The sequence below is a fragment of the Syzygium oleosum genome, unplaced genomic scaffold, assembly GCF_021117445.2.
Source record: "Syzygium oleosum isolate NSW1041296 unplaced genomic scaffold, Sole_v2.1 Sole_v2.49, whole genome shotgun sequence".
Taxonomy (NCBI): Eukaryota; Viridiplantae; Streptophyta; class Magnoliopsida; order Myrtales; family Myrtaceae; genus Syzygium; species Syzygium oleosum.
This window is the reverse complement of record NW_026607533.1, coordinates 480990-508329: the sequence shown is the minus strand read 5'-3', so window position 1 is coordinate 508329 and position 27340 is coordinate 480990. Positions and strand designations below refer to the sequence as shown.

Sequence of the window (27340 nt, the reverse complement as noted above, 5' to 3'; positions counted from 1 at the left end):
CAATCCAGCAGCACTTCCCGGCAGCGTTTGCCATCTCTCTCTCAGAGAGACTTTTTGAGGGAGAACCTCTAATTTACTCATCGATTCATTTTTATTTTGAGGATTTTTTGTGAGCGCTTTTATAATATTTTGCTTGTTTAAAGTGGAACACCTTATCGATCTCTCTTCGCAGAGTATTATATCTGGCCGAACCACCACGCAAATCTGTGGCGACATTATATTTCTTGCACTTAAATTATCGCTATGAACCATTTGTATTTATTCACATTTCCACAATCTTGCGTACTAATTTTAAACACGAACTTTCTATTCTGATGCATATAAAATTTTATAGGGACACTATCAACTATTATAAAAGTTTAAATAATTAGATGAATACATTATTTAATATTTAAATTGATGTAACGTCTCCTTACACTAACCTTATTCCCTTGCAATAACTACATTACTCGCATAGCTTAGGCTCGATGGACGTAAAGCTATCTATAGGAGAGGAGGACGTTGTTATGAACAACTCGATCACGGAGGTTAAGAAGGATGAAGGAGGAGCTTTCCTGGAAATGTTAGAGGATGAAATGGATCCTTTGGAGGAAGAAGAAATCTGGAGGAGTCGCCGGGAGAGAATGAATAGTGCATTGGCAGCTGCCCAAACCGCGTTGCGACAAGATCCAGCAAAAGTGTATGCAGCTGCTCGAAGACTGGCTGATGTCATCAAAGAAGCTGATATCGAAGAGTTCATGTCTGTGATCGAAAGGCTGGCCTATCACAGCGATCTGTCTGCCATTTTGAGTTTTCAGGGGCTATCGAGGGGTTCTCTGCTCCACATTGCAGCAGGCACCGGCAAGGACGACATCTTAAGGCTCCTGGTTGATTCTGTCGCTGACCACCTCATAGCCGCCCAAAATGACTGGGGAGATACCCCCCTTCACCTCGCTGCTAAGGCTGGGGGATCTAGAGCTACTGCGATGTTGATTCACCGGGCAAGAGACCTCCCCAACATTGAGATCAAGTACCTCCTGAGGATGAAGAACAAACATGGAAACACTGCTTTGCACGTGGCCGTGCTTAATTGTCACCCCAATGTGGTGCGCCGTTTGTTGAGGGAAGATTTGGAGCCCGTGTACTGGAAGAACGCAGATCAGAAATCTCCCCTGTACCTGGCTCTCGACACCCGCGACTCTGCGATACACGAGGTTTTATTTTCGCTCTCGCTCGAACCATCGAGGATAGAAGGCTTGCCGCCTGTTCATGGTGCCATTATGCGTAAGGAATATGGTACGTACCTAAATCTGCTTATGTTAAGTATCTATCTACGTGTAAACTGATCTGGTCCCAAATTTGGCCAACGATTTTCTGCACTTGTCCAAAACCCGTTAGGTTTTTACATAAAATTCTAGACCCGCTTATTAAAGTAGTTAAATACCCATCAGATACCTGTAACCAACCATATAATTCTTTTAGTAAACAAATTATCTCACATTGAACATACTAGATCAGCTTATATTTACAAACAGAACCAATTTACTAAAACTCGTGTTGTTGATCAAAGATTAGAAAAACTACAAAGTGCAAATATTTAAGATTGACAATCATAAAAATCTAGAATCTAACAATGACAAAAGGAGAAAGATAAGCTCGAAAGGATGATTGTTGATGATAATGTTAGATTACAAATAATCTTGTTTGACGGTTCATCTTTAGTTTTGTAACGGAGTAAATTTAGTTTGGTAAATGACTTATCATTTTATGGTTTGGGATTTACCTGTCGGGTTAACTTAAAAACCATCTCAAATCCCAATGGAATTAGAATATGAATACTGACTAATTAAATAACCAAATATCAAGGAAATAAGCGAATTTAATAATTAATACATATTCGATTCGGATATCGGATTTCACAGCTATAAAACGTCAAATACGTCCCAAACTCTATAAGATTTTTAGCATTTGACCCTAAACCTGTCCCACTTCTCCAATAGAAATGGGCATAAAGCGGGATGGGGCGGAGCTTTCCTCAGCCACTCCATTGCACCCACACTTCTTTATTGATCTTTAAATCAATCATAGTTTATTGTATATGACTATTTAAAATTTCATAGTAATTATCCTATTTTTATTTCTTCATGAAGATATATCATTTTATTTTTTTTGTATAATTTATTTAATTGTAATGATGAATCAATGTGATGTTAGATGAAAATAACTATCAATGTAATACAATAATACATATTTCAGTTTAATCATGAAGTTGCAGATAAGTGAATTTTAATATCTTTAGTTATATCTCATGATAATCTACATTCTAATGCATAACTTGTAATTGATATACGTTAAACGTAGACGGAATCCTATCTTTTCCATCACATTAGCATTTTGGCGGATCGACTATCTCATCATAGTTGCCTGCTTCCATATACCGTGCAGCCACAATGTCAGAATGCTCCATTCTCTTTTCATTAAGTAAAATAAAAAATACTTAATTTGCCACTTAGTCCATAAATGATGTACTCAAGAACTTTAATATTTTTTTATAACTAAAACAACTTTAATATAAGTAGTGTGTTAATTTAACTATAGCATGATATAAGAGACACAAAACAAGTAAAATTGGCTCTTGAAAGAATTTTAGTTGATTTCTTTTCCATGGATTAGTCATCTAAATGATAAATAAATAACATGTTTCTATTATTTATTGGATAATGACCATGGGTGATCCATGAGCTTTTCGTCAATGTTCAATGTAGTCCCTAATTTTTGTTTTTGTTCAAGTTAGTCCTTGAACTTTCAAAAATCCCCTCAATATAGTCCTTCCGTTAAAAATTCTTACATCATTAGCTGACGTGACCATAATTTCTATTAGCTTGACATTATTAGATTTGCTATGTCGGCATTCATGTGATTTACATGTGGCTTTCACGCCATCTCTCTCTCTCTCTCTCTCTCTCTCTCTCTCTCTCTCTCTCTCATTATTTTAGCCCAAAAAGAAAAGAAAAAAAGATTTACTGACTTGGGAAAATGACGTGGTAGTCCACGTCAATATTTGGCTCTATAAATGCTAGCATAGCAGTTTTTGTTAGAAAAATGCATGTGACGTGGCATTACACTTATTGAAAGGACTCCAGTGAGGGAATTTTTGAAAGTTCATGGATTAAATTGAATATAATGAAATTTATGGACCACATTGAATATTGAAGAAAAGTTTAAGAACCATTAATGTCAATTCCCCTGAATAAGAGCCGTGCATATTGTGTGGGGTCATATATAATTTTCAAGTTACCAGTGACCCCATAAGTGAACATATGCACACATACATGATTCACCACAAAAAAATAATTATACATTTTCAGATAATTCGAATTGTTATATTATATAGTGTTTCTTTAGCTATGTTGATAACATTACCCAAGTAATGCAAGTTGAAACTAATCTTACAGCCTCTTTTATTCTATGCATGTAATTATGTATTTACCTTGTCGAATCGCATTTTCATGTTGGACACGCATTAAAAATCCCTAAAAGGAATATAGAAGGTCCTCATACATACTAAATCCCCGCATAAATCTTAGTAGTTCAAAGTAAGTAAAAATTAAATGTTTTTTTTTGTGTAAAATGTAAGTAGTATATAACAGATGATGTACAGCAGCTTAGGGGCATACCCCGGCATTACAACTAGCATTACAGCTTAGGTGTAAAACTTAAATGTTAATACTGATATTCAGTCGCAGAATATTTCTATGGAATTTGTGCGTATTGTCACGTATCCGTATGCAAATTAGGAGATAATATGTATATTTGATTTTTGAGAATGAGATTGTCACATATCATACAAAACTTAAAAGATCAAGAGTGATAAAGTACAAAGGGAATTGCAAGGTATGGAATTTATAACACTACAAAAAAACAAGAGTTTTCCAACGAAATTTCCAACGAAAAATTCGGTGAAATTCGTTGGAAAAACGAATTTCCAACAAAATTTGCGACGAAAAAAAATTCTTTGGTAATTAGTCGTCGCAAATTTTTCCGACAAAAAATTTAAATTTTCATTGGTAATTTGCAACGAAATTTTTTCGTTGGAAAAAATTCGTTGGAAAAATTCGTGGGAAACATTCGTTGGGAAGTTCGTTGGAAAATTCGTTGGTAATAATTCGTTGGAAAAAACGTGGCAAAATTCGTTGGTAATTTCCAACGAAATTAGCGACGAAAAAAAATTTGAATTTTCGTTGATAATTTCCGACGAAAATTAATTCGTGGCAAAACTCGACGCCAAAAATCGTTGGAAAAATTCGTTGCAAAAATCGTCGGAAATCCGCGAAATTTTCCGACAAAAAAATACAATTCTCGTTGGTAATTTCCGACGAAAAACAAGTTCGTTGGAAATCCCGAATTTTTCCGACAAACAATTTTTTTTTTAATTTCCAACGAAAAAAATTCGTTGGAAATGGCGAATTTTTGCGACAAATAATTTTCGGTGATAATTTCCAACGAAAAAAAAAATTCGTTGGAAATCCCTCCTATTTCCGACAAACAATTTTCGTTGTTAATTTCCAACCAAAAAAAAAATTCGTTGGAAATCCCCAATCTTTCCGACAAAAAAAATTCGTTGGAAATCCCCAATCTTTCCGACAAAAAAAATTCGTTGGTAATTTTCGACGAAAAAAAAATTCGTTGGAAATCCCTCATATTTCTGACAAGAAATTACAATTTTCGTTTTTAATTTCCAACGAAAAAAAAAATTCGTTGGAAAACCCGAAAATTTCCGACAAACAATTTTCGTTGTTAATTTCCCACAAAAAAAAAATTCGTTGGAAATCCCTCATATTTCCGACAAGAAAATTGCAATTTTCGTTTTTAATTTCCAATGACATAAAAATTCGTTGGAAATCCCGAATATTTCCGACAAGAAATTACAATTTTCGATTTTAATTTCCAACGAAAAAAAAATTTCGTTGGAAATCCCTTATTTTTCCGACAAACAATTTTCGTTGGTAATTTCCGACGAAAACAAAATTCGTTGGAAATCCCAAATATTTCCGATAAGAAATTACAATTTTCGTTTTTAATTTCCAACGAAAAAAAATTCGTTGGAAATCACGAATTTTCCGATAAGAAATTACAATTTTTGTTTTTAATTTCCAACGAAAAAAAATTTCGTTGGAAATTGCGAATTTTCCGACAAGAAATTACAATTTTCGTTTTTAATTTCCAACGAAAAAAAAATTTCGTTGGAAATCCCGCATTTTTCCGACAAACAATTTTTGTTGGTAATTTCCGACGAAAAAAAAATTCGTTGGAAATCCCGAATATTTCCGATAAGAAATTACAATTTTCGTTTTTAATTTCCAACGAAAAAATAATTCGTTGGAAATCGCGAATTTTTCCGACAAACAATTTTTGTTGTTAATTTCCCACGAAAAAATAATTGGTTGGTAATTTCCGACGAAAAAACAATTCGTTGGAAATCCCGAATATTTTCGATAAGAAATTACAATTTTCGTTTTTAATTTCCAACGAAAAAAAAATTCGTTGGAAATCCCGAATTTTTCCGACAAACAATCTTCGTTGGTAGTTTCCGACGAAAAATAAATTCGTTGGAAATTTCGAATATTTCCCACACAAAATTATAATTTTCGTTTTGAATTTCCAACGAAAAACAAATTCGTTGGAAATCGCGAACTTTTCCGACAAACAATTTTCGTTGGTAATTTCTGACGAAAAAAAAATTCGTTGGAAATCGGGAATTTTTCTCACAAACAATTTTCGTGTTAATTTCCAACGAAAAAAAAATTCGTTGGAAATCTCGAATTTTTCCGACAAACAATTTTCGTTGGTAATTTCTGACAAAAAAAAAATTCGTTGGAAATCCCGAATATTTCCCACAATAAATTACAATTTTTGTTGTTAATTTCCGAAGAAAAAAAAATTCGTTGCAAATGTGGGATTTTTCCGACAAAAATTTTTCGTTGTTAATTTCCAACGAAAAAAAAATTCGTTGGAAATCGCAATTTTTTCCGACAAAAAATAGCAAGTCTCGTTGGTAATTTCCGTTGAAAATTTAATTCGTTGGAAAAATAATATATAAATTCATCCTTATTCGTTGCAAAAAATCGTGGGAAATCCGCGAAATTTTCATCCGAAAAATTACAATTTTCGTTGGTAATTTCCAACGAAAACAACATTTGTGGGAAAATACGTTGCAAAATTTGACGCTAATTATTCGATGCAAAAATCGTTGGAAATTCGATTTTTTTCCATAAAAAAAATTCAATTTTCGTTGGTAATTTGCAACGAAAGCTATTCGTGACAAAATTCGTCGCTAAGTTTGCGACGAATTTTGTTTAGCGACAATTTCGATTTTAAATCTAATTATTATCAATATTAATTTTTTTTTGGTAAGAAAGCAATATTAATTTCTACAATGCATAAGTTGCAAAGTCTCATATGATGATATTCGATTTTCAATCTCATAATACGAAGAGGCAGCTAAGCACTAATGAACATCAGGTAATACATTCAAAACATTGAAAGAACGCGGGACAACCATAAAATATTGATAACTTTGGTACTCGAGAGTGAACTAGAAAGGACTAACAATAAAATTATCAGCATCATCATCATCACCATCACCATCACCATTTGCCGCATCATTTTATGGCTCAGCATTATGCCCATCATCAATTGGATTAATATGAGGTAGAGGAGGAACCTCATTGCGATCGATGTCGAGATGTCGCATGACAATTTGCATTTGTTGTTGCATCACCCTTATTTGTTCGTCCTTCTGTCCAAGTAAATACTTCATTTCTTCGTCCTTCTGTACAAACAACTGCTTTAGTTGGCTCAATTCTTGGGTTATATGCTCCTCATGTCGTGTCCTCCTTGAAACAGTTGCATTGGAGGATGAAGTTGCACCAACCTTCGATTTGTACATCCTTGACAAGGATCCCATCCCAAATATTTTTCCTCCTTTCATCCCACCCGCTGCCTCCACCCATAATGCCATACTGTCAACCGATGGCTCAGACACGGCACGACCATCACCACCATCACCACCACCATCACCACCATCACCACCACCACCATCACCATCACCACCAGCAGTGCTCATTAAAAGTTCATCATATTTTTCCTATATTAACATTATAGATGGAAATAAAATAAATTCATATATATTACCATAAATATTAAAAACATTCATGATTTTCATTCTAGTTTCTTTTAAGTCCGAACTATAACCTTACATACCTTAATAGCTTTTGCTCGAGCGCCAGTCCATGTCTTATCTTTTTTTTGGAATGTGCATTCAAATGTAGCTGTAAAAGTGGGTTTCGTCCCCAATTCATCTGCCTACAAAATATAAACATAAATGACTAATCATTACATTAAATGCACTGACATGTATAAACAGACTTACCATTCTTCTTTTATGCTCCCCGATGCTGATAGAGCCCCCAGCATATGTGGCAGACGCAGACCCGTCACTAGAACTAAAAGCTCGATTCTTCTTGTTCTGTTCACACCTTAGCTTATACTTCTCAGTTTCCCAAGTTCTTGTAATTTCCGTCCAATTGTCAGTTGTAAAAAAGGTCGGCTTTTCATTTTTTCTCTTCGCTCTATTTATCACATATCGCATGTGATCACCGATTTTCTTCTTGAAAATTCTTTTAACCTCATCCTCTTCCATTTCATCCCACGTGAACTTATGCTACAATCAAGAGAAAAACAACTTAAAATTATCCACCAGAGTCACATGTCACATATCCATTACAATATACCAGACAATTCATGACCAAATTCATTATTGACCATCAGTATGCTACACCGAACTTAGTTTATGAAGAAAGACAACACTAACCTTAAACTCATTCCACCATAAAGTCTTTACTTCTGCGGGAGCGCTGCTAAAAGTAATAAACTGGCCCATCCAACAGTTATTGACTATTTTATTCAGTTCCCTCACAACATGCGTAGAATCCGTGAATCTGAAAACATATTATAACAATATGGACAATGAGACAATGAAGCATATGGATAATTCGCAATATGAACAATTTTATTTACATCGATAATTTATATATACGTAAAAAAATGAAGTACTTACGAATCTCCACATGGGCATATAATGAATCGGGTATCTTCATCATCATTCGAGTGTTGCACTGAAGAAGAAAGTGGAACCGAAGGAGATCGACTCGGAGATGGAACTGAAGTAAATTCAGTTCGCATGTCCCGAGGTTCTACCCTAATATGTTGTTGAGGGTCGAAGGATGGGCCAATGTGTTCGTGTTGTCCATGAACATGTTGTGGTTGAGGGTTACATAAAAGGGCAGGGGAAGAGGACAGGGTCGGGGATGAGGATGAGCCAGCGGAAGGGACTAATCTTCTTTGCGAACCCGAACCACGCAGGAGACCTCCACGTTTAAACTGACAAGTAGGAAGGTTAGACAAATATATTTAAAAATATGAACATATATTAGGGACTGAAAATGGCATTAGCCATTTTGCTTACCATTTTGTTTAATAGAGCAATAAATAAACTCGACAAAATGAAACAAACCGACTATCGCCTCTGATAAATAGCAATCTTTGGTCCACGTTGAAACAACCTATTAAAATTTGGACCACATCAGATTCCACGAAAAATAAAATGAAGCATATTAAATGTGCAGAACGAATTACAACAAGTATCAACTCTGATGCCACATTTATGCAAATTTATGCCCCAAATATGTTATTTCGCACAGTTCTAGTACAGACCAAAAAAAAAGATCACAAATTACGTTCAATAAGTAAATTTGCCACAAATTCAACACATTAATTTGTTCCCTCTATAAGCATCGTTTTACCAAATTTTATATGTTAACACAAAAATCATTAAAAAAAACGACAACCGTGTCGAAATCATGGCTGCGAGCCCCCCCTCCGGTGAGGTCGCCCGCCACCCCCCTTCCGACGAGCTGGCTGGCGACCCCCCCCTCCGGCGAGCTCACCGGCGACCGCCCCCCGCACGGCCAGCTGGCCGGCGACCCCCCCTCCGGCAAGCTGGTCGGCGACCCCCCCCAACAAAGCCACCGGCCCGCGAACCCCCTCACGGCCAGGCGGCGGGTGACCCCCCACAGCCCAGGGCTGGTCGGCGAACCCCCTCATGGTCGGCTCGCCGGCAGCCGCCCCCACGGCCACCTGGGCGGCGAACCCCCCTCACGGTCGGCTCGCCCAGGCAACCCCCCGGCCCGCGGCCAGCTTGCCTGCGACCCCCCCCACGGCCGGTCGCCCGCGACCCCCCCACACGGCCAACTCGGCTGGCGACAACCCCCTCCGGCCCCCTCGGTTGCGACCCACGGCCTCCGGCCATCTCTGCGGCCACCCCCCACCAGCCAACTCCGCCGCGACCCCCTCCCCCGGCCAAGTCCGCCGCGACCCCCGCCACTCCCTCACGGCCGCATCACCATTTTATTCAAACAATATATAGTTTAGAGTTACCTACCGGGCTAGGCGAAGTCGACGGTGACGTAGACGACGAAGACGGCGACGATGAGGAGGACGGCGACGAGGACGGCTCTGAGGAGATTCGTGGCGATATTGTTCTTGCAACAAAAGTGGAGTCTCGACGAAAATAGATTAAGTGCAAAATTTCCAACGAATGTAAAATTCGTGGGAAATTTCCCACGAAGTTTTTCAATTCGTTGCAAATTTTCACGAATTTTTGGAAATTTCCCACTAATTTGAATTTCGTGGGAAATTTTGGTTGGAAATTTCCAACGAATTTGAATTTCGTTGGAAATTTCCCACCAAAATTTCCCACGAAATTCAAATTAGTAGGAAATTTCCAAAAATTGTACCCGTTCGCGGAAAAATTGGTGGAAAATTTCCAACGAATTTGTAATTCGTTGGAAATTCGTACGATTTTAAATTATTTCGATGTAATTCGAGGCAAATTTCCAACGAATTTTAATTCGTTGGAAATGTCCCACGAAATTTCCAACGAAATTGAAGTTAGTGGGAAATTTCCGAAAATTTGAAATTCGTGAGAAAATTCGTGGGAAATTTCCCACAAATTTCAATTTTGTGGGAAATTTCCAACGACTTTGGACGTCGTTGGAAATTTCCTACGGTTTCTCCCACAAATTTCATATTCGTGGCAAAATATATGCTTATATATTTTTTTGTGGGAAAATTATGTTGAGATTTCCAACGAATTGTAAATTCGTGGGGAATTTTTCCAACGAATTTATAATTCGTTGGAACGTTTTCCCACGAATTTATAATTCGTTGGAAATTTTTCCAACAAAATGGAAATTGGTTGGAAATCTTCCAACGAAATCCAAATTCGTTGGAAATGTTTCCAACGAAATGGGATGTCGTTGGAAATTTTTCCAACGAAAAGCAAATTAGTTGGAAATTGTTCCAACGAATTTCAATTTCGTTGGAAACGGTTCCAACGAATGAAAATTCGTTGGAAATTGTTCCAACGAAATGAAAATTCGTTGAAAATGTTTCCAACGAAATGCAATGTCGTTGGAAATGTTTCCAACGAATTTCAAATTCGTTGGAAATTTTTCCCAACGAATGAAAATTCGTTGGAAATGTTTCCAACAAAATGCAAATTCGTTGGAAATGTTTTCCAACGAATTTTGATTTCGTTGGAATTTTTTCCAACGAATGTAAATTCGTTGGAAATGTTTCCAACGAATGTAAATTCGTTGGAAATGTTTCCAACGAATTTTCATTCCATTGGAAATTTTTCCAACGAAATGCAAAGTCGTTGGAAATGTTTCCAACGAAATGCAATGTCGTTGGAAAACATTTCCAACGAAATGCAAATTCGTTGGAAATTTTTCCAACGAAATGCAAATTCGTTGCAAAATTCTAATATTTTTCCCTACTATTTTAATTCTGTGGCGAAATCTAAGGCTAATTAGTCATGATTCTAATTATAACAACAACGACGACAACAACAATAACAAAAATTTATGAGAAAAAAAAAAACACATGTCGCAATAATAATAATAATTGCACATAAATAGTGAAAAGTATCAAAAATCATATTCTTCATCTTTATCTTTACTTTCATATGCAGCTTCGTCTTCGTCTTCATCTTCGTCTTCATCTACTTCATGCGCATCATCTTCATCATCTGTCTCATAATCAAGTTCTGTACCAACTTCAAAATTTGATTCGCGAATTTCAGTTGGATCCACATCGATCATCGCTCCAAATGGATCTCGTAAAGTTGGAATGGTATATTCATCAGTTTCAATCGTGTGACGAACTTTCTCTTGTTGATATGCTGTGTCCTTCCAGTGTTCCTCGATTTTTTTCCGTGCTTTGGTTTTACATACAGCCCACCAATCGACTTTGTCACGTTTCAAACTAGGATATGATGCATAATATACTTGAATTGCTTGTTGTGCTAAGACAAATGGTTCATATTTCATATATCTTTTCTTGTGATTTATTTCAACCAAATTAAACTTCGTATGCACATTCATTCCTTTGACGGGGTCGAACCATATGCACTTAAATAACACAACCCGCAAAATTAATGGTCCATGGTACTCTATCTCTACGATTTCATCCAACAACCCATAAGAATTATCTTTCAAACTGCCACCATTGGATGACTGAACACACACACCACTATTCATTGTGGCTTTTCCCATTCCATATGTTCGAGTGTGAAAATTGTACCTATTTATGAAATATGCTGGCCAAGTTCGTACTCTGGACTTTGGACCCCACGCCAGATGATATAGCAATCCTTGCTCTGTCGCATGATCATGATTACTGTGAACCTAATGTCACATACGTAATGTCAATAATATATATTTTAATATATGATGTATGAAAAATTCGAATAACTTGCATTTCGTCCACATACAACTTACATATGTTGTGAACCATGTTGCAAATTGTTCCTGGCACAAACGGTCAAACTCATTCGGTGGTAGTCCAAACATTGAATTTTGGAAAATCCTATTAACAAATACCATTTATATATTAGCAAATGTTTGACACACAATACATATACTTACAAATGTACACTTACTTGAAGTATGGCTCAACTTCTGGACAGTTCAGTAGAATGTATGTATGGGCTGCCTGCTTTTCTTCACCTGTTAAGTGCCGAAACTTACTTGCACCGCTTGGTCGACCCAAATAACTGAAAATAGAGAATGATTTGCAATTGGGATCAATGGGGCCCTCATCATTTCTTCATGCTCTCCGCCTCTTGCACTGCACGTGCGGCTCAAAATAGTATGATGCAAATATTGTCACTTCTTCCACAATATATGCATTACAAATTGAAGCTTCGACACATGCCTTATTCTTCACTTTTTTCTTCAAATGATATAAGAACCTAGTTGCAATACAAAAAAAATTATCGGAACATAATATATAATGAAGTAATTTAAAATTTATTTAACAAAAAACTTACCTGTCAAATGGATACATCCATCGAAATTGGACGGGTCCTGCAACTTTGGCCTCATAAGGCAAGTGAACCGAGAGATGCTCCATTGAATCAAAGAACGATGGAGGAAATATCCTTTCTAAGTTGCAAAGAATAATTGGAATATCTCTCTCTAGTTTCTCCATGTGTGATGCTTTCAACGCTGTTGAGCAAATATCGTGCAGGAAATTACTTAACTCTGTAATGGCGCCCCAAACAAAGTTTGGTAAAAGTTCCTTGAAGGCTATTGGAATTAGTCTTTCCATAAATACGTGACAATCATGACTCTTCAGACCTATCAACTTGCATTCATTCAAATCAACGCATCTCCCTAGATTCGAAGCATATCCATCAGGAAATCGCACCGATTTCAACCATTGACAAACGACCCGTCTCTGCTTCTTATCCAATGTATAAACTGCTTTTGGTTTTGGTCCCCTGCTGCTTGCATCCACATCTAGTGTTGGCCGATCGCAAATATCCCTCATATCTTTTCTTGCGTTCAAGTTGTCTTTTGTTTTTCCAGTGACATCCATCACAGTATTTATGACATTATCGAAAACGTTCTTCTTTATGTGCATGACGTCAAGATTATGATGAATAAGATGGGCCTTCCAATATGGTAGATCCCAAAATATACTGCGCTTAGTCCATTTATGTGTACTTCCGTACCCAATAGTTGTGCCGTGAGGGTTTTCAACAACCGTTGGAAACTCCTGCACTCGCTCCCAAATTTGATCACCGGTCAACCTCAATGGTGGATGTGTTCTTTCGATCCTATTCTTAATTAACTCTTTTTTATTCCTTCTGAATGTATGCTTTAGCGGCAAAAATTGCCTATGACAGTCAAAATAACTGGCCTTCTTACCGTGCTTTAATTTGAATGACTTCGATATCTCCATACATATCGGACATCCTAAGATCCCAGCTGTACTCCATCCAGATAACATTCCATAAGCTGGAAAGTCATTTATCGTCCAAAGAAGAGCAGCTTTCATTACAAATGTTTGATTGGTAGAAACGTCATACGTAGGGACACCTTCATCCCATAGCCGTTATAACTCTTCAATCAATGGTTGCATATAAACATCTATCAACTTTTTCGGATTTTGCGGGCTAGTCACGATCAATGTCAAAAACATATAAGGTGTCTTCATGCACATACCGGGTGAAAGATTGTACGGAGTTAAGATAACTGGCCAACATGAATAACTTTTTCCTGATTTCCCAAATGGGGCAAAACCATCAGCACACAGACCTAACCTGATGTTTCGAGGCTCTATCGCAAACTCGGGATATGTTCTATCAAAATGTTTTCATGCCTCTGCATCTGAAGGATGACACATTAGATCATCTTCTGTTTCATGATGTGTTCAGCAGTGGCTTGAGACGCATAAAGCCTTTGCAACCTAGGGATTAAGGGCAAGTAGAACATTTGTTTACATGGTCTACGCTTCTGATTACGACCTTGCCGCCTGTTAATCTTGTACCTAAGTTGGCTGCAGAATTTGCAAGATTCTGCATTTTCATCATCTCTCCAATATAACATACAACCCATACTACATACATCAATCCTTACAACTGGAAGACCTAAATTATCCACTAGCTTTTTCATATCGTAAAAGTCACTTGGCATGATATTATCACGAGGCATTGTTTCCCGCATTACTTCAACAAAAGAGTTGAAGCAATCCACAGACACATTATGCTCTGCCTTGATATTTAACAGTCTTGCTGTCACTGATACCTTCGTGTAGTTATCACAACCTGCCCATAAAGGTTCATCTACTGTTTTCAACTCTTCCCATAACCGATTAGATTGAAAAGTTCCATTACACACATTCTCATCAAAACCTGTAACTCCTACCTCTTCCAATTGTGATGCATGACTAGTTCCCACTTGTTCAAGTGTAGGAGTTAAACTAGTACTTGCATGATTCGATTCTGGAAAAAAATTATGGTCTGCTTCATCAAACACCATCCCCCGATATGGATTCAATTGGTCATAATAGCTACATTCTTCCCTAACAAACAATTGGTCGCTTCTTCGATATCCGTCATCAGATATAAATGGTTCATCATGGTAAGTCTAATTATAATAGTTTGGAGTAAACCCAAATCTACAAAGATGTTCTCTAACTATGTCAATGTCTTGAAATTTTCCATTACTGCACTTTCTACATGGACACCTTAACTTATTTCCATCCATGAACTCATATTTATTACTAGCAAAGTCCAAAAATAGTTCCACCCCGATTCGAAACTCATCGGTCAATCCTTGACGTCCAGGTAGGTTCTTATTATACATCCAACCCCTGTCTCTTTGCATTGTGTCTGTATAAAAATAAAAAAATTCTCGTACAATATTAAAAATATCATATCTATTGTTTAATATTGTTAATTAAAACCATAAAATTCTAACAATTACAATTTTCTTTTTTACGAAATAATTACTTTCAACTTGAAAAAAATGAAAAAATTACCATGTCAAGAAAACTTACCAAGTATTTGACTAAAACCTTTGTAGTAGAAAGTGGTCTATTTGATGAGAATTGCAACGTTCACTTGGATTGCGAGACCTTCAAATGGACATGTACCTGAAATAAAAACAAATGACTTAAAATTAATTTTTTAATTATCTTTTATTTTTTTCTCTTTTTTTTCTTTTTTTTTGTCCTTTCTTCTTGGCCGGTCGCCGGTCCGGCGACCGGCGAGCTCGCCTGGGCAAGTTCTGGGCGACCTCGAGCTCGCCGGCGGCGAGGCTGGCCCTGGCCGGAACCGGCAAGGGCCAAGCTCGCCATGGCCGGCGAGCTCGCCCAAACTCGCCCGGATGCGGGCGAGCTCGAGCTCGCCGGCCATGGCAAGCTCGGCCTCGCCGAGTCTCGGCGAGGCCGCCTAAGCCACGGGCGAGCTCGAGCTCGCCGGCCATGGCGAGCTCGGCCTCGCCGGCCATGGCGAGCTCGGCCCTCACCGGTGTCGGCGAGGGCCAGCCAAGCTGCCGGCGAGCTCGAGGTCGCCCAGATCTCGCTGAGGTCTGGGTGAGCTGGAGCTCACCGGCCATGGCGAGCTCGGCCCTCGCCAGTGCCGGCGAGGGCCAGCCAAGCCGCCGGCGAGCTCGAGGTCGCCCAGATCTCGCCGAGGTCTGGGCGAGCTGGAGCTTGCCGGCCATGGCGAGCTCGAGGTCGCCCGGATCTCGCCCGGATCCGGGCGAGCTCGAGCTCGCCGGCCATGGCAAGTTCGGCCCTCGCCGGTGGCGAGGGCCAAGCCGCCGGCGAGCTCGAGCTTGCCATGGCCGGCGAGGCCCGGATCTCGCCCACATCTGGGCGAGCTCGAGCTCGCCGGCCATGGCGAGATCGGCCCTCGCCGGTGCCGGCGAGGGCCAGCCTCGCCGCTGGCCGGGGCCGAGCTCGCCATGGCCGGCGAGCTTGGCCGGCGAGGCTAGCCCGCCTGTGCGTCGGCGAGGTTGACCGACGGCCATGGCCAGGCCACCGAACCTCGCCCAATGGCCGACGATCGGCCAAACCAGTGAGGAAAGGAAATTTTTTTTTTAATAACATCAACAAATACAAATCCAGTGATGAATAATTTTGCGACGAACCGTTTTCGTCGCCAATTATTCATGAAATTAGCCACGACACTTATCGGCGAAAAAGCTTTACCGAGATTGATTTGCGCGTGTACCGATAAGTAATTCGAGAGAAATTAAAGAGAGAGACGGAGAGAGAACAGTGAGGGGATAAGAGGAATCAGTCGACAGAGAGAAATTAGGGGTCGGGATAGATATCAAAAACATCATTTTTCGTATTGCAAATTTGCCACGAATAAAATTCGTCGGAAATTTCCGACGAAAATTTTTTCGTCGCAAAAATTCGTTGGAAATTTGCGACGAAAATTTTTTCGTCGCAAAAATTCGTTGGAAATTTGCGATGAAAAAATTTTCGTCGCAAAAATTCGTTGGAAATTTGCGACGAAAAAATTTTCGTTGGAAATTTGCAACGAAATGTCCCACGAAAAATAAAATCGTCGGAAATTTCTGACGAAAAGTATTTCGTCGAAGATTTCCGACGAAAATTGCTTCGTCGGAAAATTTCGTCGGAAATTTCCGACGAAAATTGCTTCGTCGGAAATTTGCGACAAAATATTTTTCGTCGGAAAATTTCGTCGGAAATTTCCGACGAAAAATATTTCATCGCAAATTTCCGACGAAGCACTTTTCGTCGGAAATTTCCGACGAATTTATTTTTCGTTGGAAATGTCGTTGCAAATTTCCAACGAAAATTTTTTCGTCGGAAATTTTCGTCGGAAAAACCCGGTTTTTTTGTAGCGTAAATTAAGTCGATGTTGAACTTAAACATAAAATAATAAAGTAATGACCATGCCACTCATAAGTATTTACTGTCTGGTTGATTGATATGAAGTCGTTGGACATACAAAAAATTTACGAAATTTATATCATTTCACCATATTATGTTACCTCTATATAATTTGAATGTGCAGAATTTTAAATCTGTAAAACGTACGGGTCTCCAACTTAATGTTATATATGTGACGATTATACATTTATGTAATGGTGGTGTCACATATTTTAAGTTGGGTCGATCGGGTCGCACACAATTTTAAATATTTTAATACTATTTAATTTTTTTTAAGTGAATATAATAGTTGACACCATTGTTTTTTGAGCTTAGATACCACTAAATTTCTTAAACAATAATTGGACGCCAATAGAACTCAAAAAATCCAAGTCCTAACAAAACATGCATGAATAGTAAAATTCACTCAATATTTAAATGCTTAAACACAAACAAGAATAATTAAAAATTGAGTTCTTTTAGTCATAGACTTTCATTTTCATGTGATTGTAGTCTTCAAAACTTTCTTTTCGTATCATTATTGTAGCGCATATTTTAGTAACTTTTAGCTTATTTATGTCGGCTATATAATTACATTGAGATGCGAGATTACATGCAAGATTTGTGATCTAAATGTTATTATAGTTTCCTAAAACTAATTTGATTGTAATTTTAATTAATTTTGTGCACGTGTCCTAATTTCAATATATGGTTCGGCTACTTTGGGAATTTTTTGTATAGCCTACGAAATTATTTTGGGACTAAGTTAGCCAAGAGCAAGAAACATGCTACGTTTGAAGCGAATGAGAGTCATGAACCAAAATGAACAAATGAGAGTTTAGGGCATGAATTTTAAACTAGAAGGGTCCCCGTGGGCGTAAATTTTTTTAATTGTGTAAAATTGCAATATGTTTTTTATTATAAAATAATTCGTTGAATCGTATTTTATTTCATATAAATTTCCTCTTTTGAACAAAATAAATTCTTAATTATTAGTTCATATTATATATAAATATAACGTGTAAGGATTCGACAACAGTTAGAAGATTCCTAATTTTCTTTTGTAATTAACGATATCATTATGGTCTACTTCATAGGAAGAGATACAGAAAATGTTATAATTTCCAATCATGGCTAATTTGCAATTAGAGCTCACTAGAACTAATGTCATTACGATTAATGTTTCTTTTATCCAAACTTATGGTATTGAAGGAGGACAGCACAAATCCCAGTTTGGAGAAAATTGAGTGAAGAGTGCAAGAAAAATAACCAATCCCTTAACAATTTTTTTTTGTCGAATCCGTTACAAATTAGAGTCCTATGTATCGCTTTTAGAAGCAGTCATTAAGGAAGAACTTATTATTAAATTTATATAGGTGTTTCAACGGTCTTAACTAATATGCAAAAGTCATTGGACTTTTAGTGTTGGGGACGTAAATTTTTCTGATGGTGTGTTTTAACTAGGGTTTACATGATCACATGCAATGCGCATACAAGACAGAACAGATTATGTGATTTATCGAGTGAGAATATCTTTCCCAGAATCACAAAAAGTTCATAAAATATACTAGGGAAATGGCAAACGCACGTGGTTTAATTACATGGCTATGTATAATGAGAATTAGTGGTAAGTGGGTAGTTATGGGTGTAAAGCAATGATAATTTTAGTAATACAAAAGGGAGACAAATGCCACTTTTTCATAATACAAATAGGACGTGGCGAGTATAAATGAAAGAGTAATGGCAAAATGTATTATAGTTTTATTAAGAAAACCTTACTAAATGATCTCGCATATCTCATGTCATACCGGGGAAAAGAAGCCATAAATTGAGCAAGATCAAGGCTTCCCTATTCTATTATTTTTTCTTTGTTGAGTACCACAATTCCTAAGAGCATTATTACCTGTCTTTGAAGTCCAATGGCCATCAGCAATCCACAAACACCCTTCTCAGACAATTGAAGCACCTCTCCCACATTATTTGAACTTCTTTACTAGCACCTCTAGATTTTACATTTGGGGCCAAATCGACTTCTTTTGGGTGAGCCTTGTCCTTTTGCTGTAATTTGTGATTTATAAACTCTACTTTTTGCAAACTTAGAAAGTGATTCTGGTCATATATTTACTTAAGTCTTTACTCAAAAGTTTTGGTAAATCATAGTGCGTGGATGTCGCGTTGCTTTGTATGAAAATGGTCGGAGATTTGTCTAAAGTCTCTCCAAAATACATTAACGGGATCCTTTCGAAATTTATCTAGAGTCTCACAGGTCATGTTCCATCATGCTAGAGAAGGAAAGTCACAATGCTTGAGGAGTCATAATTTTTTGATACGAACATTGGTTAGGAAACCTTTCAAATCATTTGATTTATTCAATGAAGATTATCACAACTAGTTTCAGCATTGAATCTAGTCCAACATCGGCGACTATGAATCCTAGTAGTGATTAAATTTACGTCAAAGATGTCCTTATCCCAAAAATGGATTAAAAATATAGCGAAATGAATCAAGCCCCAACCTCCGTAAATGTTTATGCGGATGTGGTCCCTAATTCGGAGCTCCTGATCCTAGATTTGGTCGTTGAGATAAGCAAAAAGAACATGAAGCTATTTGCAATGGCTGACTCTGGAGGCGGTAATGCATTCCATTTAGCAGCTTACAAGAATCGCACCCCAATATTCGAACTCTTACGACCAGAAACTGAATATTTGGCCCGAGAGAAGGACATGAATGGGCATCTTCCTATTCATATCACAAGCAAGATGGGTCATGTCGAACTAATCGAGAAGCTGTATCCGGTATCACATTTGCTAAACAGGCGAGGACAAACTGTTCTTCATGTCGCAGCAAAATATGGGAGAACTTCAGCAGTGAGATATATACTCAGACATCCAGAACTAGGGATGTTGATAAATGAAAGAGATCATGATGGAAATACACCTTTGCACTTGGCCGCGATACATTCACAACCTGCCACTTTGATTTCTCTCATGCAGGATGAAAGAATTCAGCTCATCCTTCTCAACCACGAATGCTTGACTGCTCTTGACGTTGCTCTAGAAAGTATGAGGAGGGAGTATGCGTTTCGAAAGGTATGTAACATGGACAACCACTATTTTATTTATCAACTTACAGGATATTTGGTAGACTAATCCATTAGTTAAACGCAGATCTCGTATATATGGAAATCATTATCTCTCCCAGCCGACAGGATTGTTGAAGTATTGACCAATTTTCTAGAATAGCCGAGACTCCTCTAGGATTAATGTTGTACAAGTCTCTAATTTAGTCTTAATAAAAGGTAGTCAAAGTTTGTGGCGATGAATATGTTCACGGTTAGAAACAAGTGAAGTATCTCTGACAAATGCAAAGATAAATGGTTATACATTTTGATCAATTGAACCTATAAATTCAGAGATAAATTGTTATATATCTCAATTGATTGAGCCTATAAAACGCGGTGATTGTCAATGTTGCATTCTTTTTTCGTTAAAAAGCTAGGAGTCAATGTGGCAAATTTGACCACTCTAAATATGGCATAGTCTCGTAACGTTATCATAAAGTCAACGGATGGCAACGATAAACCATAGGGCTTTGCAAGCATAACAGTCTTTGGGCTACCGTGAGAGTAACAGTATATTGTGAACCATAAATTCTTGAAAGAGTGAACCCCACAACAATTTCTAACTATTTGTTATTTTTTTTTGTGGTCCAAAACAAGTTGTTAATCTTATAGTAGATTAAGTACTGTCACATAAGCATCACTCTAAACCATAAACACTTCATTCATGCCTCTTTTCTCATTAAAATGAACCTGTACTCGAGTGTTAATTCTTCAAAAAGAACAGACACTGCATCTATACAAGTGGAAGTTTCCCGTCAAATGAGTTACTCCAGAGTTCATTCCCGTTATCATTCCCGTTATCGATATGGTAACAATTTGTTCTTTTTTTCCTTTTGACATTTTTCCTCTCAGTTAATGGCATTCATGGTGTTGGAATACATGTCAGCTGTAAGCATAGACTTACTCGTACTTAGGCCGGAAGCTCGAGATAAAGCGTATCCAACATACGAAGAGTTCGAAAAGAAGACGAATATGGAACAGGCGAAGGATGTGATCAATACCCGTTTGCTGGTGGCAGCGCTTGTAGCCACCGTGACTTTTGCAGCTGGTTTCGCAGTTCCTGGAGGATTTAACAGCTTGGACAAGGCCTCCAAAGATGAACTGGGAATGGCTATGATGTTGGACAAGACAATGTTCCATGCCTTCGTGATTTGCAACACCATTGCAATGTTCTGCTCAATGATCGCGGCCGTCAACCTCATGATGGCGCAGCAATGCGACGTCCTCAAGGCGGTAGCCGCATACCAGCACTCAAAACTGCCGCTAACAATTGCACTCCCGGCTATGTCCGCCGCTTTCATAACTGGTGTCACCTTGACAGTGGGCAAACTCCCTTGACTTGCTCACTCCATATTTTATTTGGGACTCGTTTTCCTCCTCGTTATCTTAGGTGCTAAATTGTTAGAGTACCCTCAATTCTTTTGTAGCCACTATCGTCCTATCCGTCTAACAATATTCTGGCTATTTCTCGCTTACATCAATTGGCGGGGAGTTGAGAGGCACCTTCCGAATGACTCGGAAGAGGACGAGAAGGCAAGCGGGACCTCCGCTAGTCAGCCTCTGGATGGTGCTGTTGAATCAAATGACTTATGACTGGGCGACAACGAAATGTCGGGACGCACCACGTCATCCTAATCCCTAGTTTCAGTTGATCAATCCAGATTATCTATGATTTGCGGAAATAAATATATATTTGCCTTGTGTATTTGGCTCATTCTACAGTTGCTTTCTATTTTATCAGATCAATGGTGTCACACCCCGAAACCTACCAAGATGGGGAATGACACGGCCGTCCTTTCGCCCAAAGGACGCAGCCTCAAACCACCCAAGAGTCCCAATGACATCGCTCTCGTTCTATTGGCTGCTAAACAAAGAACCTGAAAGGTTGGGAAAAGAGGGGGGTGAGCAACCACAGCTCAGTAAGCAGTGCGTATCTCTTCTAAGCAGATCGAGCAACCACTATGCATGTATACATAAAGTCATACCAGAAACTCATACTTCAAACCAAAGATATAATATATATATCAATCAAATACGAGTTGTTTTATTTCATCAAAGCTTTATACAAGTCCCAAATACATGTTTAAATCCATCATCACAATTCAAACTATCAATGGTCAAGTCCATTGATCAATCTCTATAAAAACCACATCAATGGTCTATTCCATTGACTAATCTCAAAATCACACATCAATGGTCTATTCCATTGATAAATCTCATATAACATCACACGTCGATGGTCAATTCCATCGACCAATCTATTGCTCAATATCTAACCATGGTCACGACACAAAGCCTTGTGACAAGGCTACCAAGATTCCCCCCTTGGCAAGGTCTCCACCTACAAAGCCGGTGGCTCGGCCCAGAAGGATATCCTAAACTGTTAGAGTACCCTCAATTCTTTTGTAGCCACTATCGTCCTATCCGTCTAACAATATTCTGGCTATTTCTCGCTTACATCAATTGGTGGGGAGTTGAGAGGCACCTTTCGAATGACTCGGAAGAGGACGAGAAGGCAAGCGGGACCTCCGCTAGTCAGCCTCTGGATGGTGCTGTTGAATCAAATGACTTATGACTGGGCGACAACGAAATGTCGGGACGCACCACGTCATCCTAATCCCTAGTTTCAGTTGATCAATCCAGATTATCTATGATTTGCGGAAATAAATATATATTTGCCTTGTGTATTTGGCTCATTCTACAGTTGCTTTCTATTTTATCAGATCAATGGTGTCACACCCCGAAACCTACCAAGATGGGGAATGACACGGCCGTCCTTTCGCTCAAAGGACGCAACCTCAAACCACCCAAGAGTCCCAATGACATCGCTCTCGTTCTATTGGCTGCTAAACAAAGAACTTGAAAGGTTGGGAAAAGAGGGGGGTGAGCAACCACAGCTCAGTAAGCAGTGCGTATCTCTTCTAAGTAGATCGAGTAACCACTATGCATGTATACATAAAGTCATACCAGAAACTCATACTTCAAACCAAAGATATAATATATATATCAATCAAATACGAGTTGTTTTATTTCATCAAAGCTTTATACAAGTCCCAAATACATGTTTAAATCCATCATCACAATTCAAACTATCAATGGTCAAGTCCATTGATCAATCTCTATAAAAACCACATCAATGGTCTATTCCATTGACTAATCTCAAAATCACACATCAATGGTCTATTCCATTGATAAATCTCATATAACATCACACGTCGATGGTCAATTCCATCGACCAATCTATTGCTCAATATCTAACCATGGTCACGACACAAAGCCTTGTGACAAGGCTACCAAGATTCCCCCCTTGGCAAGGTCTCCACCTACAAAGCCGGTGGCTCGGCCCAGAAGGATATCCTAAACTCGGTATGCATACCCCCAAAGCCCCTCATTGGGCTCACAGCGATACTGAGCATCAAACAATCATCATCCAATATCAGAAATCCAATCCAGAATACATTTCACAAACCAAACAAATAACTTTCTCGTAACACGGCTCATCCGCCATTTCTCAAACCATTTCTCAAATCATTTCATAAATCATAATATGGTTCCAAAACCTTTACATAATCCATTTCATAAATCACAATAGTTTTTCCAAATCATTTCATAATCCATTTCACAATAATCGATATATAAGCCTTTTTCAGAAATGCCTTACCATGCCATTTCAAATAATCAACAGGTAGTAAATGCTCGATCCGAGCTTTTATGCAATAACAATGCTATTTAATTCATAACATATCCGATTCATATCGCTTTCGAAATATGAGTTACAAACTCAAAGAAGAGATAGCACCACTCACCTGGAATCCCAAAAAATCACACCACGGCTCTCACTCGAACCGAAGATCTCGTAATCCTATCAATTAAACGAGAATCGACGTCAACACCAAATAAAACACCATTTCACTAACGACTAGACTAAACTAAGCTTAGAAGCTAACCAAAACGACTCAGACACGCCCACAAATTGCTCCTCCAAAGCGATTATCCAAATCGTTCGCAACGCGAAACTTGATCGCGCCACAACTTTTTCCACCGAACCCCGTTTCAAGCGGGCTTATAGTCAATAGAAAGCCCATTCATAGCACTACAATAACCCCAACTTGGCCATCCCGAAATCGAGCCAAAAACCTACAAAAATCGGCCTAAAGCCTGCTGGTCGCGCACTGTTGACTTGTGCGGCTAACTTCAAAAATTCATATCCGGTAAATCGTAAGTCCAAATCAGGTTTTGTAAAATCCCACGGCTCCATAGCACCCTAAACTATCAATTCTATAAAAATACGCAGCCCTACGACTCAAAAATCGAACTTCGCCGCTCGAATTTCCCAAAATTTCGAATTTCAAGCCCTAAATCGGAAAACTTCTCCAATCAGATGAACGAAGGGCGCGAATGCTTACCAGACGTTGTAATACAAAGTTGATCCGAGCTGGCGAGGCTCCGGTGATGTGAGCCTTTCCTTTTTCTTCTTCTTCCTTTCCTTTTCCTTTCTCTCTTTTTCTTTCTTCTCCTTTTTCTCTCTGTCTTGGCCGAGCAAGCTCTTGGCTTAAATGAGAAAAACTGAGTCACTGTAGCAACTTTTGACTTTCTGACTTTTTGACTTTTTTTTTTTTCAAATACCCGATATTACAAATGGTGATTGTTGAAGTATTTGAATTAAGTCACGTCCTCCTCTAATAGCTTAATTCTTCGAATAGTTGGATGTAATTTCATAAAATTTTACATGGTATTTAAACATGAAATTCTGAGTTCAAACCTTTCCATGTGCTATTTGCCTCCTCCAATATAGTCTCCAAACACCATGCACCTGCTCCATAAGACATTTTGTGATTCACAGGATCCATAGAGTGGCAAGTGGAGAGTATACTCACTACCAAATCATCGTATCAAGCAAACAATACAATTCTAAGCCTAAGATAGGATCACACCGAGGTAGGAGAGGGAAATTTTAGAGAGACTTGATGAAGGAGGAGTGTTGAAGTTTTTGTAAAAACTCAGTCTTATTCCACAACTGAACCTTCTTACCCTTTTATAGGCAATGCCAATGGTATTACAGACTTTTACACACTCATAGTAGAAAAAGGTAGAAGAGTTGTGTGTGTTGGAAAATATCCCTATGAGATTTTGATGATTACCAAACTATCTCTTTCGCTGATATTTATAATGATGAGTGCAGATAGTGAAACTGGTTATAAATATCAGTGATCCTCCATGTTTGCAATGACAAGATACTAGTCCTTGACGTTTAGGAGAACAAGTACCGATGAGGGTATATCGTGGTAGCTTGGAAGGACTAATCAGTCTAGTGATCTTGGAAGTCCCTGGCACTAATGAAGATGGAAAGATCACTGATTGCAACATTGCGTGATTTTCAGTTGGCATTATCATTGAAGATAGTCAGTTTGGTCACTTAGTATCCACACCGTTGATAGTGTGCATTGAATGGATATAGTGAAGTATCGGGTCTGATATGCACTAGAAGAAGACCGTTGATGGTTCAAAATATGCACTGCAATGAAAAAGACTATAGTATGTCAAGCATCAGGATTGATCATGGTGCTGAATTTGAAAAAAAAGAGCTTTGCTGATGACTGTGAGGAAAACGGAATCGAACACAGCTTATCATCTCCTTATACGCCTCAACGGAATGGTGTAGTTAAAAGGAAGAATAGAAGCCTTCCAGATATGGCAAGAGCAATGATGATTGAAAGTATCACTCTTGCTTACTTTTGGGTTAAAGCCATCGCAACATCTTGTTATATCATCAATAGAATGTTTTTACGTCCATTGTTGGATAAAACACCTTATGAGCTGTTCAAAGGAAGAAAACCAAATCTATCGTACTTTCATGTTTTTGGTTGTAAGTGTAACATTTTGAAGAATGCAAATGACAATGTCGGTAAGTTTGAACGAAGGTCAAATGAAGGTATATTCTTTGGATGTTCTACTACTAGCAAGGCATATCGTGTTTTTAACAAAATCAATGTCAGATTTGATGACAATATGATGGGTATCAAAAGTTCCAATGAAGAAGTCGAACCATCATCAATGTAGATTATACAAACTGTCACGCCCCGAATCTCTACGGGCTCGCGACATCCCACTCTAGTCGAATAATTGCGACGTCGCAGGAACGTCGTTGACCCAACCCAAACATCAGAGCCACATGTGGAAGCGGATATAAAAACCCCCGGACTAAAATGACGACGACGGGGTAGACCACCATAACAATCAAACAACAATATATTCATACAGCACCAAATATACAAACATTATATTACAAACATATACAGCAAACCAGCATCCGAAATCACCGTCATAACAAAATATCAAGGGTTTGGTTATCTTAACTTCACTATCGGATAACCCAAGTCAAACAACCCCTAAAATACCCTAGGGGAAAACTACTGGTCGCCCTCTTCCAATCTACTCCTGAGGATCACCTGCAGCTCCACTGGGCACCATGGGCGGCTCTTCAAACTCCAAAACGAGGAGGCGGACCTCCCGGGTTTAAGATTGGGGTTTTGAAAGTGGTGGTTACACAACCATGAGACGAATCTCAATAAGTGCACAACCCCAAACCCCACGTAGGCTCTCACGTACCGCCAAACGAAAACACGCATAACACACGACAATCAATCAAACTAACAACCACACACGACCCTACCTGGAATCCTTCATACACGTCCCTGCACGTTAGACAATAACACAGCCAACATATTGCAGCAATGAATCACAGACGCGCACGTGCCTCAATTTTAAGATAAAACCCACTTGGGCATGTCCCATACCGTGCCTAGCAGTTTTTACCCCATAATTAAGCATCACATCACGCGATACAAACACACACGCACACTGATTCACACCACGCATCACTTTCGCAAACCTCGCACCTCAAGCCAATTCCCGCTCATTCTCAACTTTTCCACCACTATCGCGCCCTCGTAAAACGCATCAGGCCAACGGTCTTCTGACCTCGTCAGGCATCGACACCTTGTCGGGCCGGGCATCGTCACCTCGTCAGAGACGGCATCGTTCCGCGTAAACGTACACGCCTCAGGACGGGATCCTACACACACTTTCCTTCTACCGCGCCCGCGTAAAACGCATAAGGCTAACGATCTTCTGACCACGTTAGGCATCGTCACCTTGTCGGGCCGGGCATCGTCACCTCGTCAGGGACGACATCGTCCCGCGTAAACGAACACGCCTCAGGACGGACTCACCCTGCGTAAACGAACACGCCTCAGGGTATCACTTTTCCAACAAATCCTACATTCTCGTACCTTCGTTCCACACATTCCACAAGTACCACACGGCCACACATACACATGGCCATACACAATCCCACGCCACACATGCCTTACGCCAACACACATTACCATCACACAATCACGTCACACGGCCACACAT

General features: G+C 39.0%; 1 pseudogene; it reads left to right on the top strand.

Moving 5' to 3' along the window:
• Positions 1–467: 467 nt before the first annotated feature.
• On the top strand, positions 468–21514 carry LOC130136731 (protein ACCELERATED CELL DEATH 6-like; annotated as a pseudogene).
• The last annotated feature ends 5826 nt before the right edge of the window (positions 21515–27340 follow it).